Source organism: Stylophora pistillata, chromosome 1 (genome assembly GCF_964205215.1).
Source record: "Stylophora pistillata chromosome 1, jaStyPist1.2, whole genome shotgun sequence".
Classification (NCBI taxonomy): domain Eukaryota; kingdom Metazoa; phylum Cnidaria; class Anthozoa; order Scleractinia; family Pocilloporidae; genus Stylophora; species Stylophora pistillata.
This window is the reverse complement of record NC_142519.1, coordinates 15,788,034-15,803,058: the sequence shown is the minus strand read 5'-3', so window position 1 is coordinate 15,803,058 and position 15,025 is coordinate 15,788,034. Positions and strand designations below refer to the sequence as shown.

The 15,025-nt window shown below is 37.9% G+C and overlaps 3 long non-coding RNA genes across 7 annotated transcripts; 2 read left to right on the top strand and 1 right to left on the bottom strand.

Annotated features, from left to right (window-relative positions):
• Window positions 1–1,635: 1,635 nt before the first annotated feature.
• Window positions 1,636–13,994, bottom strand: LOC148741405 (uncharacterized). Of its 5 annotated transcripts, none has more exons than XR_015993808.1 (5): window positions 13,673–13,994; window positions 12,618–12,670; window positions 3,215–3,837; window positions 2,604–2,649; window positions 1,636–2,034 (listed from the first exon to the last, which is right to left on the bottom strand). It is a non-coding gene; the product is annotated as an uncharacterized LOC148741405 (long non-coding RNA). The 5 variants fall into 5 exon arrangements; XR_015993806.1 differs by having other exon boundaries at window positions 3,215–3,257; XR_015993805.1 differs by having other exon boundaries at window positions 12,565–12,670; window positions 13,678–13,994.
• On the top strand, window positions 7,415–9,954 carry LOC148741406 (uncharacterized). The gene is made up of 2 exons (XR_015993800.1): window positions 7,415–7,821; window positions 8,974–9,954. It is a non-coding gene; the product is annotated as an uncharacterized LOC148741406 (long non-coding RNA).
• On the top strand, window positions 13,409–14,344 carry LOC148741404 (uncharacterized). Its single transcript, XR_015993811.1, has 2 exons — window positions 13,409–13,541; window positions 13,988–14,344. It is a non-coding gene; the product is annotated as an uncharacterized LOC148741404 (long non-coding RNA).
• The last annotated feature ends 681 nt before the right edge of the window (window positions 14,345–15,025 follow it).

Here is a 15,025-nt window from a genome sequence, read left to right as displayed (position 1 = left end):
ATACTCCGCTTACGGTATAAATTCTCATAACTTACCGTCCCCTTTTTTTCTGGAGTTCATTGAAATAAAGATAGAAGAGCGGGTTCAAGATTGAATATGGAAACTTAGAATGTACTCTACTTATGGGGTGAGTTTTCAGAATGAACGCCGTTTTTTCGGAATTTATCAGAAAAAACGGAACATCAGGGATGTACCGAGTTATAATTCAATCACTGTGCGTTAGAATATATTCTTTTTATGACATGAATTGTTGTTTTTTTAGAATTCTCTGAAAAGAACGAAAAGTCGGGTAAAGATTACACACAACAAGTTGGAATATGTTTCATTTGCAGGATGAATTGTCCGATTTTACCCCATTTTTGGCATATCCCACATGTGGGAGTAATTGTCAGATTTTACGTTATTTGTCTCTAATAAACGAAAAAAAAAAATGGAAAATTAGGGTAAAGATTTGATATGGCAACTAAGGTTATATTCCACTTGCGTGATGAATTGTCAGAACTTATCACGGCTTTCTCGGGACTCGTTGAACAAATGGAAAATTGGGGTAACGATTGGACACGGCAAGTCATGATGTTAACCGATCGAATTGTCACGATTCCCGTTTTTCTACAGTTAATTGAACAAATCGGGATAAAGATTGGATATGGAAAAGTTATGATATTATCCACTTGTAGGATGAATTGTTGTAATTAACCCCGTGTTTCTAGAGTTGATCGAGAAAGTGGAAAATTAGGGTGAAGATTGGATTTAGCATGTTAGGATATGTATACTAATTGCTGGATAAATTGTCAGAATTTATTGCCTTTTTTCGAGAATTTCCACATTCAGTGAAAAATGGAAAAAGGGGTTAACAATGGATATGTCAAGTTTGGATGTATTGCACATGTAGAGTACGAGCTGTGAAATTGTTTTGATCTTCGAATGCACTCAAAACATGGAAATAAGGATAAACAGATATACTGCAGTTGTAAGTTGGATCGCTGGAAGTGCACCCTTAATTCGCGTAAGAAAATTTTGGGTCGGGGGATAGTTGTCGGAAGGCTATCCCCGGGTGAAGTTAATAATTTTAGTCGGTACTTTGTAGGATCCCCTACACAAAGCCTTAGGAATATTCGACAAATATCACTTAGTTTGGGGAGATTATTTTGCTGGAAAAGAGAATGTAGCCTTCCCCATAAAATATGTATCAGTATGCAAGTTTTGGTGTTATGTTTCACCACTGTGATGTTCTGATTGTTGAAAGGGTCTGCATATTATTCACACCCCTGGAATTTAAGTCAATTTAGCGTTAAAAATGTCTTCAGCCAATGAGAAATTTTCCCAGAAGTCGCTGTATACACAGATGCATGTGCATATATTGACGGCAACCTATTGATTTGTCTTTGCTTGACAAGCAAAGTGAACGTCTTCGTAGAGGCTCACGGGTACTATTCACCGCCAGATAAAACATTGTAACAGAATAATTGAAGGGTTCATTGCAAAAGAAGCCCTTGGTGACTTAGGATGAACTACTGTCGTCCTATTCCAACGTGCTGCCTGTTTACTTGTGGGACGGAAGGAGAACTTAACATGACATCAAGAGTCACTTAGTCGGCCTTCACAAAGGAAAAATCTATGTAAGCAAAGGACAAGTTTTAAGTTTCTCTTCCAAATATTTAATGTCTTCCGATGACATTGACGTACTAATGTGGCTGTTCTATTATAAACAAGATCATCAAGCTCACTAAAAAATAAAAAAAGAAACAATATACATTAAATTTATATCCCTGATAGAGTAGTTTTCCAAGAGATTATGATTTCACATATTTGAAAAAAAGAGGAATTACTGTGTGACATAGATATATAGGTTGAAAATTTTAAAAGGGATAACTTAAGTATAGGTATGTGTCGGAAAAAATTAATGATCTTCTCCCTTTCTTTGTTTCTCTCTTTTCGTTTGCTCCTCCCTTTTTCTTTGTTCTTCTCTTCCTCTTTCCAGCTGCTCTTCCATAACTATTTCTTGTTCCAGCCAGTCCATGTTAATCACATGCTCTTCAAAACATAAGATATGTATCACTTAGTAACATCAACATACGACATTTTACAAAGCTGTTTAGCCCTGAGCCTCTGTGGTCTAATACTTCCTTCAAAATCCGTAGACATGGCCGTCCAGTGATGGCCTTTATCACCCCCAATGTTCATACTAGAGATACAATAACGTTCACCCTAGAATGTGCACATGAACCATTAGGGAGAGTACCTCTTTCCGTGCCAATATTCTTTGATATGCCTGACACCTAAGTCACTGATTATTAATTTTTAAGTAATGTTATAAGTGAGAAAACAGTAGTTTGACTGCTTCTCAGGGATGAAATACACCAGTACTTCACTATGCCAGACACCCTCATCTGAAGTTGTGTGTAATTCATAACAGCCTTGTTCACTGGTTTTATTTCATGATAGGCGATAAACCTCAAAGCAACTTCAAGAACTCCCTTAGAACATTCAATTTAAAAAGGGACGATTTCCTGTTGAGTTGTTAGGTTAGCCAAAATTCTGTTCTATTCTGAAAGTATGAGAAACCCTCTCAGGATGGCAGAGAAGAAATTAGTTTTTCTCACCACGTGGTCCTCCATCTTGAGCCATGGTAAAAATTGATCAACAATCCTATTTTTAAAGAGAACGAGAGAATATGGGTGGTTACCAGTTTGCTCGGCTACCAGGTATTCAGAGAAAAACATAAGAGGATATGCAGAGGCTAAAGCCACTGTGTATCAAAGCATTCACTTCAATATTATAAAAGTAATGCAAATTTTTCGTTTTTAGGGCAGATTTATATGATACGACTTAATCGCATGCGACAAGCTCGAGGTTACTTCCCACTTTTGCGGGTGTCCTTCGGGAAAAAAATTGTTTGCACACTACAGTAGTTTCACTAAAATCTTAGCAAACTATGTATCAGAAGAAAGCTTCATAAATGTTTACGATAAAAATATGTCTCAAGCAACTTTTCTTTCAAGGACGTATCAAGATCCAATATGGCGTGAAATGACCGAAGGGTCTTCTATTTAATTTATTGGATATGGGATGCTGCAGCATGAGCTAATTCGCTGCACAGTCTTATTCACACTTATTACACAACACGTGTGCAAAGCATGTCAATTAAAAATAACAAATATGGAGAGTGCAGACTACTTTCAATAATTTATAGTGCAAGCAATTTGTTCCTTACCATCATTATTTTGTGTTTACTTTCCATTTACAGACTCAATTGGCTGTCAAAAAAAAAAAAATCAAAAAATTTTACCTTTAGTTACTTCTTAAAGTAAGAAACCACAAGACTAAACAACAAGTGTAGAAACTTAGACATACTTAGGCTAAAACTCTGATTCAAAAATAAAAAACTACCCCCCTGCAAAAAAAAAAATTATACCAGTCTTTGATACCATCCTGTTAATCTCCAATTTTTTTTCATTTTTCTTTGCTTTTAATTTTGTAAACACATATCATGCTTCTTCTCAATGGCAAGAGCCTGAGTTTCCAAGAAAACCCAAATAACCAGAAAGAGTATTGGCAAGAAAGATAACCAAATGAGCAGTGGTATAAAACTAGAGCTTGGAGCAATTAACCGACCTGAATGACTGCTACACCCCATTCTTTTTTCCCAGGTCTATGTAAACTAGATTTTGAGCAAAGAATGCAATACCTTGCCAAACATCTGCTAGGATGACTCTATTAATAGTGTGCATGATCATCATCTCTTCCTGAGATAGCACTCTTCACTTCAATGTTTTTATTACTACACATATGGAGGCTTTGGTAAGATTGTGGAAAGGAGGGACAACATTTGAGCAGCTAGGAGAGACCAAAATGACAGTGTGGCAGCCACTTATTCCCACTTGGATGGCAAAGTCTGAGGAACCTTCCCCTTGAAATTTAAAAGTTTGGATGTCCAAAAGGGTCCATTTTTGGTTGCTATTTCCAAAGTTGGCTAAAAATTATAGCTACTATGAGGGAGAGTATGTGGAGACACGGTGGCCTCATGGTTAGTGCGCTCGACTCTGGATTGAGTGGTCCAGGTTTGAACCCCGGCCGGGACATTGTGTTGTGTTCTTAGGCACGACACTTTACTCTCAACACATCCCCATTTAAAAATGTACTTCACCATTTTAAAATGTACTTGACATTTCAGGTATCTTAGTTCCTGAATGAGCCAATCAGATCTCAAATGCATTTTTAATGAGTTCTCTGGGAACTAAGTTCCTGTGTCAACCAATCAGATTTGGTTTGTAATATGGACTTTGCTCTTTAGGAACTTAGTTCCTTACTAAACCAATGACATGGAAGAATACATGACGTGACATTTTTAAATTAAGGTTCGCCTGTTTTATTTATGTCAACACTAAATGGAGCAGACAACAATGTTACACTTTGGAAATGAGTCGAATACACGATGATCTACACGGCAACGAAAAGGCATCTGATACTACACAATTCTGTAAAAAATGCCACAACGGTTTTGCCGCGCTTTTTACCAGCGCTAATACATATTATCTTATTAGTAGTTTTGTTGTGTTGTATCGCTGATTATTATTACAAGTTGTGCCGTAGTTTGACGAGCCCGTAGGGCGTGTGAAAATACAAATAACGAGTAGAATTTTTACTCAGCGATACTATACAACAAAACTTCTAATAAGTTATTTATTATCCAACACGCCAAACTGTTACATATATGTTGTTCAGTGCGGGTGAATTTCGCGGATATTTATTTACTGGGAGTGCGTGACAGAAGTATGCGAAGCAGTACCAAACTGGCGCGTTGTTTTGTTGCTGTTTCTATTTTCTTCGATGAAGTAAAGAAAGAAATTTCCTGGACGTCGAGCTGTTCTTCTTCATTTGATTCATCTAGTAAACTTAGATCTATATTTGCCAGCCATTCTGACTCTTCGTCGTCGGATGTATGATTCAAACTGGCTGCCGTTTTGTTTTTCGTCATTTAACTACAAATCCACCGTCATTTAACTACAAATTCTCCGCTTGCGCGATGCGAGAAAATCTGTTTAACCGATACTCTAGCGTACAAATACCGCGTGACATTTGTCCACAACCAATCGTTTCGTAACATTTTCAACGCTGTAGTGTATGTATAAAGGGCAGAAATTTCCTCTCCTACGCTTCAAATGCGTTGTTTATTTTGTTTCGGAAAAGTATTTCGCTACGCGTCAATGATCTCGTCTCGGATTGGTGAAAAAATGACAGGTGTATTCATGCGTGGAAATGAACTTACACTTGCGAAACGAGATGTAATCGGCGTTGAGTTTCTTGTTTTCCTCTTCTCTCTCGTGAGTTAAAAAAAATCCATTCCCAAAGAAAAACCACATTCAATCTTGTCCAACCAATGTCATTTGGTGGCTCGGTGGAGTGATAAATGCGTTTTGAATGTCGCACGACACGGCTGAATCCGTTAGAAATGTGTTTTGGGAAACCCGAAAAAGAACAGCGGTCACGGTCTATTCTCCGCCAAAATTTACTTCATGGCGCGAAATGAGGCAACATCTCTTTTAGACATCTTACCCGAGATGAAGCTAAGCGAAGATGGGTGGAGATAACTATTTTTCTGAGGACTGAATTCCTTGGGAAGAAAAACCCAAGTGCTCCATAAGTCGATAGTGCACAGCTAAAAACATGAACCAATTGTTTTATAACGTAGCCGGTGAAATTTTGCATCCGAAATCCGACACGAATAACGGACAACACTATCGTAGAAGTGTTTGTTCAGTGAAGCGAATCGTGACAGCGCTGATGCCGAGTCTCGTTTCCCGTTGTTTTTCTCTTTTTCTGCCTCGGTTAAGAATTCTAGCCTAAGGGAAAAGGTCGCAAAATTGTCTTCGTTTTTGGATTGGTGGGCCGAGTCTCTATTTTTATCCATTATTGTCGCGAAGTATAATATTTTTCACCGTGTTCACAAATTTGCCGCTCGCGCGAAAAAAAAAAAAAATTCTGGCGAAGCCATTTGCAGGCGCCAACAGCGTGTGCTATCGAGATCTGGAGCACGCTTACAGATACTGAGTTTGATTGCGCGGCTCTGCCATGTTATAAATTCAATTTGTTGTCTGTGTTATTTAGTGTTGACATGAATAAAACAGGCAAACCTTAATTTAGAAATGACATGTCATATATTCTTCCATGTCGTTGGTCTGTTGAGGAACTTAGTTCCTAAAGAACAAAGTTGATGTTACAAACCAAATATGATTGGTTGACACAGGAACTTAGTTCCCAAAGACCTCATGAAAAATGTATTTGAGATCTGAATGGCTCATTCTGAAACTAAGATACCTTTAATGTCAAGTACGTTTTGAAATGGTGATGTACACAAGTCAAAACAGTCTCCCCCCGGCAATGTTGCTCTTGCGATAAGTTTTTAGACCGGTTTATGTTGCTTATTATAACATAGCTTGTAAGAGTCGTGCAATCAAACTCAATTGCGCGAGCGTACTTCCCAATGATTCACGCTGGTGACGTCAAATGCCTCGGGACAATTTTTTTCGCGCGAGTGACTTCAGCATTTTTCATTAAAAACCGGGAAAAACTTCCGTAAAAAAGTTAAACTAGACATGGCAACAAGCGAATAAGCCGATGAAGATCTGCCTAATTTTTCTTTGGGAATGGATTTTTTTAACTCACGAGAGAGAAGAGGAAAACAAGAAACTCAACGCCGATTACATCTCGTTTCGCAAGTGTAAGTTCATTTCCACGCATGAATACACCTGTCATTTTTTCACCAATCCGAGACGAGATCATTGAAGCGTAGCGAAATACTTTTCCGAAACAAAATAAACAACGCATTTGAAGCGTAGGAGAGGAAATTTCTGCCCTTTATACATACACTACAGCGTTGAAAATGTTACGAAACGATTGGTTGAGTACAAATGTCACGCGGTATTTGTACTCTAGAGTATCGGTTAAACAGATTTTCTCGCATCGCGCAAGCGGAGAATTTGTAGTTAAATGACGGTGGATTTGTAGTTAAATGACGAAAAACAAAACGGCAGCCAGTTTGAATCATACATCCGACGACGAAGAGTCAGAATGGCTGGCAAATATAGATCTAAGTTTACTAGATGAATCAAATGAAGAAGAACAGCTCGACGTCCAGGAAATTTCTTCCTTTACTTCATCGAAGAAAATAGAAACAGCAACAAAACAACGCGCCAGTTTGGTACTGCTTCGCATACTTCTGTCACGCACTCCCAGTAAATAAATATCCGCGAAATTCACCCGCACTGAACAACATATATGTAACAGTTTGGCGTGTTGGATAATAAATAACTTATTAGAAGTTTTGTTGTATAGTATCGCTGAGTAAAAATTCTACTCGTTATTTGTATTTTCACACGCCCTACGGGCTCGTCAAACTACGGCACAACTTGTAATAATAGAGAGCTTTAGATTCGAGTACGAGAACGAGTACGAGTACGAGTTTTAACCGCGCGAGATCTGGCACTAGTATCTCGTACTCGTAGTCGTGCTGACGAAAATTGTAACTTTAGATTGTAAACAAATGTATCGATCCGAGTGCGAGGGTTTTACTGTAACAATCTCGCCATGTTTAGCCAAAAAAACCTATCCTAGAACCATCCGTCTACCTCCTTGGCGATTTATGAAATCACAACGATGAGAAGGCAACATCCTTACAAGCAGTATGAAAGGATTGACGATGTTTTTGACCCTATTTCTCCTGAGGAGTTTGAAGCCGAGCTCAGGTTTGGCATCACAGGATTGCCTCTCCTTCTTCGGGCATTAGCAATTCCAGAAATGTTTACTTGTGCCAATAGCACGGTATGTTCAGGAACGAAAGGACTGTTGATTTTATTGAAACTTTTTTCTTACCTATGTCGTCTCTCGGATATGATTCCTCGCTTTGGTCGATCAGTGCCCGAGCTGAGCTTAATCTTAAACGAGGTGATTAGCTTTATTTACACAAACCATGGATACTTGCTCAGAGATCTCGATCAACCCTGGCTGAGTAGCCAACATCTGGAAGACTTTGCTCTTGCTGTCCATGGAAAGGGAACAGCTCTTGAGAATTGCTAGGGGTTTATAGACTTGATAGTTCGCCCAATTTTTCGCCCAGGAGAGAACCAGCGTGTACCCAATGGGCACAAAAGGGTACATGCCCTAAAGTTTCAATCATTTGTTGCGCCAAATGGTTTAATAGCCAATTTGTATGGACCAGTTGGTAAGCTAATACGATTATTTGCATCGTTCTGCTGTAATGCCCCCCCTTATTTAAGCCCCCAGATTTGAAACTGAATTGAAGTGTCACCACCGCAAATCCTGGAATTAGCACCCCCTCGAATAAGCACCCCTCCTATCGACCAAAAATTTAAAACTAGTACCCCCCTCAAATAAGTGCCCCCTCCCCTCCCCTCATTTTGTGGATGAGTACTGAGACAGCAAAGGATGCATAGTTTTCATCATGTAGTATTAGATTTGTACATTGCACTAATGGTGAGTTAAACTCTAGGATCAGTTTTTTATGTCAATAAATAGTTGATTTTGTTTATGTGTAGATGATGTATTAAAAAAATGGTCATGTCAGGCCACCATTTAGGAAAAATTAAATAAGTCCCTCCCTTGAATAAGCACCCCCATTTTCGCATAAATTTGAATTAAGCTCCCTGGGCACGGTATCTACACCTACAGGAGTGGGCTGGAAAGATCAAATCTTTCAGGAAACATTTTTGGTAGTCAGCCCCTTGGTAAGAGCTTCATTAACTGTAGCCTACCCTTGAATCCTTACACAAATATCTATAACCCAGCCCCTACTAAATCAAAATGGCTAATAACCAGTTAACTTGGAAAATTGAAAAAAAAAATTAAATTAAATCACAGTCTGTAACTCAACAGTTACCTGCAGCTACAAGAGTGTTATAACACTAGCTACTGATATAAATCCAAGTATGTTTATTCCATAAATTTTCATTTCAGTGGGTAAAAGGCACGATGCTGGTATGTTAAGAATGTCTGGCCTCCTTCATAACCTTCTGCAGCATTCATTTGATACCAGTGGACAACCACTGTGTATATATGGCGACCTCGCCTATCCACTCAGAATTCATCTTCAAGGATGAAGTAAAATCAGGGAAGCTGTGGAGTGGGTGTTTAGCAACATAGTAACATACTTCGCTTTCCTAGATTTTAAGAAGAACTTAAAAATTGGATTAAGTCCAGTAGGTGTAATGTATTCAGTGTGTGCTCTGCTTAGGAATCAACTACAAGCACCTATTTTGATGTTGAACCTCCTACATTAGATGATTATTTTCAGGTTTAAAGCTCTTGATTTGCTACATCATAGTTAGTAGTAACTTTGGCTACATTTAAGCAATGCAATTTGGCAAAGTGATGAGAAGATAAAAGAGAAGAATTGAACCAAATTATAATATTGTAATTACATTTTCTGCTTGTAAATTTCTATGTATAGTTAGCTATGAAAGGAGTAATTGATGAATATGGGATGTGGATCCATGGCCATCAAGTTTTTTTCCTTACTGGAGAATTTTCAAATCTAAATTAATTTAATTGAGAAAATCAAAATTGTATATAGGTATAATTTTTAATTTCAAAACAGCTGAACTGACTTTGTAATAATAATACAGTACACTTATATGATACAACTACATATATATTTGTAAAAAGATGTAAAAATAATGTATTCAGATATTTTACCATACAAACTCTTCCTTAGTTCTCATTTCATAAATATAATGGTATGAATATGACAATCATTAATGAGAATTTAATAAAATGTTTCAGTGTTCAAGGTTTTATCACAGTGTTCGGCGATTTTCGTCCACGATATACCTCTCTCTTTTGAATCTGGTCAGTACTTGTGAGGCTCTTCAACCAATATATCTCTGAGAAGCATAGTTTCGTGTTTCCTTTCCAATTAAAAAGTTGTCGTTTCGCCATCGCTACGAATTGAAGAAAGTCGGGAAAGTGTCAACCACATCACAACAATTCATTGTTTATATCTCTCATGCATGGTTAAAATTCAAAGGGTGAAAGTGCTGTTTAAAGCCCTCATTTTTCAATTTGAATTTATTCGTCTGCCGATATGTTGTTTACGTGTGTAGACCATAGAATTTCTTGAAAATAGGTCGACCAAAAAGTATCAAAAACGAATGGAATTAGGGTTTGTAATAACATTCAATTCGATAAAACCTCTGTATACCGCTTTAAGTTTGCTTTTGTTGACTTAGAACAAGACTAGGGTAAGTTTAAAATACAAAATATTCACCTTTCGAAACTCGTTCTCTGGAGGACGACTTCTGGTCAAAATCTCGTTGTCGACGAGCGGCACACGACGAGTTTCCCGCTCCCGTGACAGTGTCACGGTGAGCTACGCATGCGCAATGTGAGCACACTAGTAAACTCGTCCTCGTAGTCGTTCTCGTACTCGAATCTAAAGCTCTCTAATAATCAGCGATACAACACAACAAAACTACTAATAAGATAATATGTATTAGCGCTGGTAAAAAGCGCGGCAAAACCGTTGTGGCATTTTTTACAGAATTGTGTAGTATCAGATGCCTTTTCGTTGCCGTGTAGACCATCGTGTATTCGACTCATTTCCAAAGTGTGACATTGTTGTCTGCTCTATTTAGTGTTGACATAAATAAAACAGGCGAACCTTAATTTAGAAATGTCACGTCATGTATTCTTCCATGTCATTGGTTTAGTAAGGAACTTAGTTCCCAAAGAGCAAAGTCCATATTACAAACCAAATCTGATTGGTTGACACAGGAACTTAGTTCCCAGAGAACTCATTAAAAATGCATTTGAGATCTGATTGGCTCATTCGGGAACTAAGATACCTGAAATGTCAAGTACATTTTAAAATGGTGAAGTACATTTTTAAATGGGGATGTGTTTCTCACAGTGCCTCTCTTCACCCAGGTGTATAAATGGGTACCAGCTTTGCCTTGCTCAAAAAATGAAACTGTGCTGAGGACAACATTAGATTTTGGGATATGGTGCTGTGATTTCTAACACAGAATCTTTAATGCAATTACTGATAGCGAAGGAGTTAATTACTGTATTTATCCATGTATAAGTTGACCCCCATTTTCAAGGTTGAAAATCAGATTTTTCATTATTTCTAGTAAAGAAAAATTCAGACCGACAGAAATTTCCCATATGGTTGATCTCTTATTTCTGAGAATGTATTGAAAACACGGTGAATTAAAAAAAAAACTGCAGAGCAAAATGTAACCATGTGCTGTGAAGTTTAGTAGCACTTGTTTACATCTCCACGATTCATGATTTAAGCATATACAACCACTTCGATTTACTGGAGAAGTAATTCACCATCTTTTGTAAATCGTTTTGAAATTGAAATCCACATGCATTTAAATAACCTTTTGAAAGGAGATTTAGTAGACTAAAGGAACACCGAAGAGCTTCGAAGGATTGCTTGATGAAAACACGGCCATCTTGGAAACTACACAATATTTAACATAGATGGTCCACGCACGTAACAACCAAGACCGCACAAGAAAACAGCATTTGCCAGGTCACTAAGTTACTGTAATCATTCGCTGAAAATGAGAATTCAGCACCGAAGCTGTAAGGAAAATTGTCTGCTCTACAGATCACAAGATACAATAGAAATCAGCCCCACTAGGTTTCTGTTTAAGCCACATAAAATTTATTATTTCAAACTTTTTCATCGATGAAGAACGCACTGAAAACTGACAAAACTTGAACACAATTAGAACTTGTTTTGTGAACCTGGTTTTCCTAATGGACTTCAGGCAATTGTTATGTTAATTACTTGGTTTGCTTGGGTTAGGTCTTTATCATTCTATGATCTGTGCAAAAGACGAGTGTGATTTTTTGGGCTAATTTTTCCGTCATAAAGAGTCGACTTATACACAGATAAATATGGTGATACTTCAACGATAAATGTAGAGCATGGCAATCAATGAAATGATCAGTGTCTAATCATGAACTAGCTCTTGGTCAGTGACAAGTTTGCAAAACTAATATTGGAGAAGGGTACATTACTTCAAACAACAGTTACTGTGAAACCATCATACTGAAAAATATGGTGACTGCTACACTCAACCAGACCTCTTTGTGCAAGAAAATCCTGGAACCACTCATAAAAACAAGCAGTAACGGTCTGAAAAATTTAAACCTTGCATACGTTGTTGTTTTGAGAAATATTGCTTTCTACATGTGCCTTAGCCTAAGAGTAATGGTAAAATGTACAGGTGCCATATTTGTCTGTCAGTGGATTGAATCTATTGGGTGAACACCAGAAAAATAATAATATTGATACAATTAAAATGAGGGTTTAGTATAGGTATGCTGTGGTTCAGTTTCATCCTTAGTTTAATTCTTTTACTTTTAATAGCTGAGGCCAAATTGATGGTGACACATCATCTCATCATAACATACACTCTAGGAGCTACATTTTATCTTTCTTTACACAAAATGCATTTTCATTCATATCATTAACAAAACCAAAGGAAAATTATGCTTATACCAAGGACAAAAATTAATCACAACATTTACCTTTTTATAACTAGTGCATAATTTTCCAAGAAAATGTTTACAATGGAACTTACCACCTCATTGGCACTTTTGTTTACTTTGCTTTGCTGCTGGTTGTCATCCATGCCTGCATGTATGAAATTAAGTAAGGGTGAAAAGATTAGTATTTTCTTTGCAAAGATAGTTGCAGCGAGCGTCTCCCCTAATATATGGATCACCAAAGGCTCACAATGAAAGCCAACAAGACCAAGTTCTTGCTAACACATGTAGGAGCAATAATTGCTAATAATAGGCAATAGTCTCTAGTGAATTAAGTATTCAATTGTGCATGAATTAGTATTTATTTCATTTCAATATTGAAAACACATAGTTGAAAAAGTATGTAAAGTGTGGTAACATATAACATGCATATTATTATCATATTCCTTATGATTTAGTTCAAAGGGCTTTATTCTAAATAGATCAAAAGAAAGAAGGTGGCTTACGTCAGCCACTGATTTCAATCAAAAAGCACACATTATTAAGCGAAGAGTAATTTTGCTGCAAATCTGTCCTCTTCTGGGCGAGCAAAGAGAATGATTTAATGCATCGTAACCCAACTGTTTCTTGCAGGAGAGCATGGGAGAGAGCACCCTATCCTTTATAAAAGATACCAGATCTTCATCATACGAGTCAACAGTTTGTGAGTTAACTTTCCAGGATATATGATGTTTGACATCAACCACACCAGAGGTTGAATTTTTGCGTAGTCCCATACAATTACAATGAATACATGTTTTCAATTGTCTCCATAATAACCATCAATGTAGACACTATGAGATTGCTACATGTAACATAATAAAAATTATAATGCGGCTGGAAGAAAATCACAAATTTTCGGTCATTGAAACACGGAGATCTGTCTCGTTTTTTAATTATGTATCATCTAGTTTTGCATGTCCCAAACAAAATAATAAAAAAATATCATCCCTCGACACAGAAGGATTCAATGAATCCAGGTTAGTAGTTACTCGGACGCTTTATCGGTATACATCTGACAGTATTTAGCCCGAAACTTGAACGCGATCTTTGAAGAATGGTTGTAATATTTAAATTTAACAAAAATACTAGCATGAAGTGCAACCGAAACCTTACCGTACTAGTTCCGATAGAAAAGCACAACTTCGATCACCAACGCACTCCAAACTAATAAGGGAATCGAAGCCACGAGGCAACGTCAAATTCTCGTCTTCCTAAGCTTTCCAACGTATCGAAGAAAATTTCGCCAATAATTCGCACTTAAAACGTAACCAGAATCTTAATCTTTCACCAATGCGAAGTGTCCCAAACGACACCAAGGATAGCTCATGAAACAAGGATATCCCGTGAAATTCTTTACCTTCGAGCGCGGAAATCTTAACGATCTTCTTACAATTCATAGTTTTGCATTGCATCCCTCCCCTAGTTGGGAAGTGACAAGCAAGAGACACGTTCACAACGCCTTTTGATTGGAAGAAATAAAACCACATTCTATTGGTTATTAGTTGTGAGGACATAACTGCAACGGAAGACACAACTGCAACGCTACAGACGTGAGGGAGTTTAAGCTGGCGCTGCTACGGCTACCGGAACTAAAATTGTCCAGAAACGAGTCATTGCGCATGTCAATGGTTCCCATCCAGCCGTAGTGGAAAATCCTTCTACGCGAGTGGGAAGGTTTCGGCGTAGTCTGTGGTACGTGAACTTATCTCGCTTCTTTCTTCGCTTTATACATTCTCCTGAGCAATTTTAACTATTGAAATACACTTAACGTCTTTAAAAATAGCTTATCAGGAATATTTGTCAAGCTTGCTGTCCCTTACCGAGTAAATCTGCCTTTATTTTTGCCGCCGGGTTTGTCGAAGGATCGAAGCAGTGTTCACATGGAGAACGTAGCGAACGCAAGGAGAAATGCGTAGGTAGAAAGGCTAACTTTTCCTTTTCAAACCTCAAGACTACTTGAAATTCAAATAGCTGAAGCCGAGGAATGACGAGGATTATGAGGGACCGTGTAGAAACTTTCCTTTGTTGTTTATAAGCTCCAAACTGGCAATTTTACAACACGTAAGCTTAAATATTTTAATTCACTCATTCACTGTGCACAGGATCGCTTACCATTTTTTTTTCCAAACGTTAGAATCCCTCGTCCCTTTGAACGAAGTCATTTTGAGTTTTTAGACGTGCAAAAACTACCGCGAAGACGCTTAATTTATTAGTTTGAAACTTCTCAGCCGTACTAGGTTTGAAGTTCGCCTTGTTTAAAATTGAATTTTGGCGTGCTACAGCGAAGTACTCTCCCCAAGCCTCGTCAACCCCGATAGCCGTAGCAGCGCCAGCCGTGGTGATTTGCTTAAACTCCCTGTTTTCGGGGCGACGGCAACGTGACAACCCAGGTAAACTGGGTCAGGGCTTGCCGTTTTCGCGCCATAATTGAAGTTGTTAAGATTCTGATGACGGCCGGCCT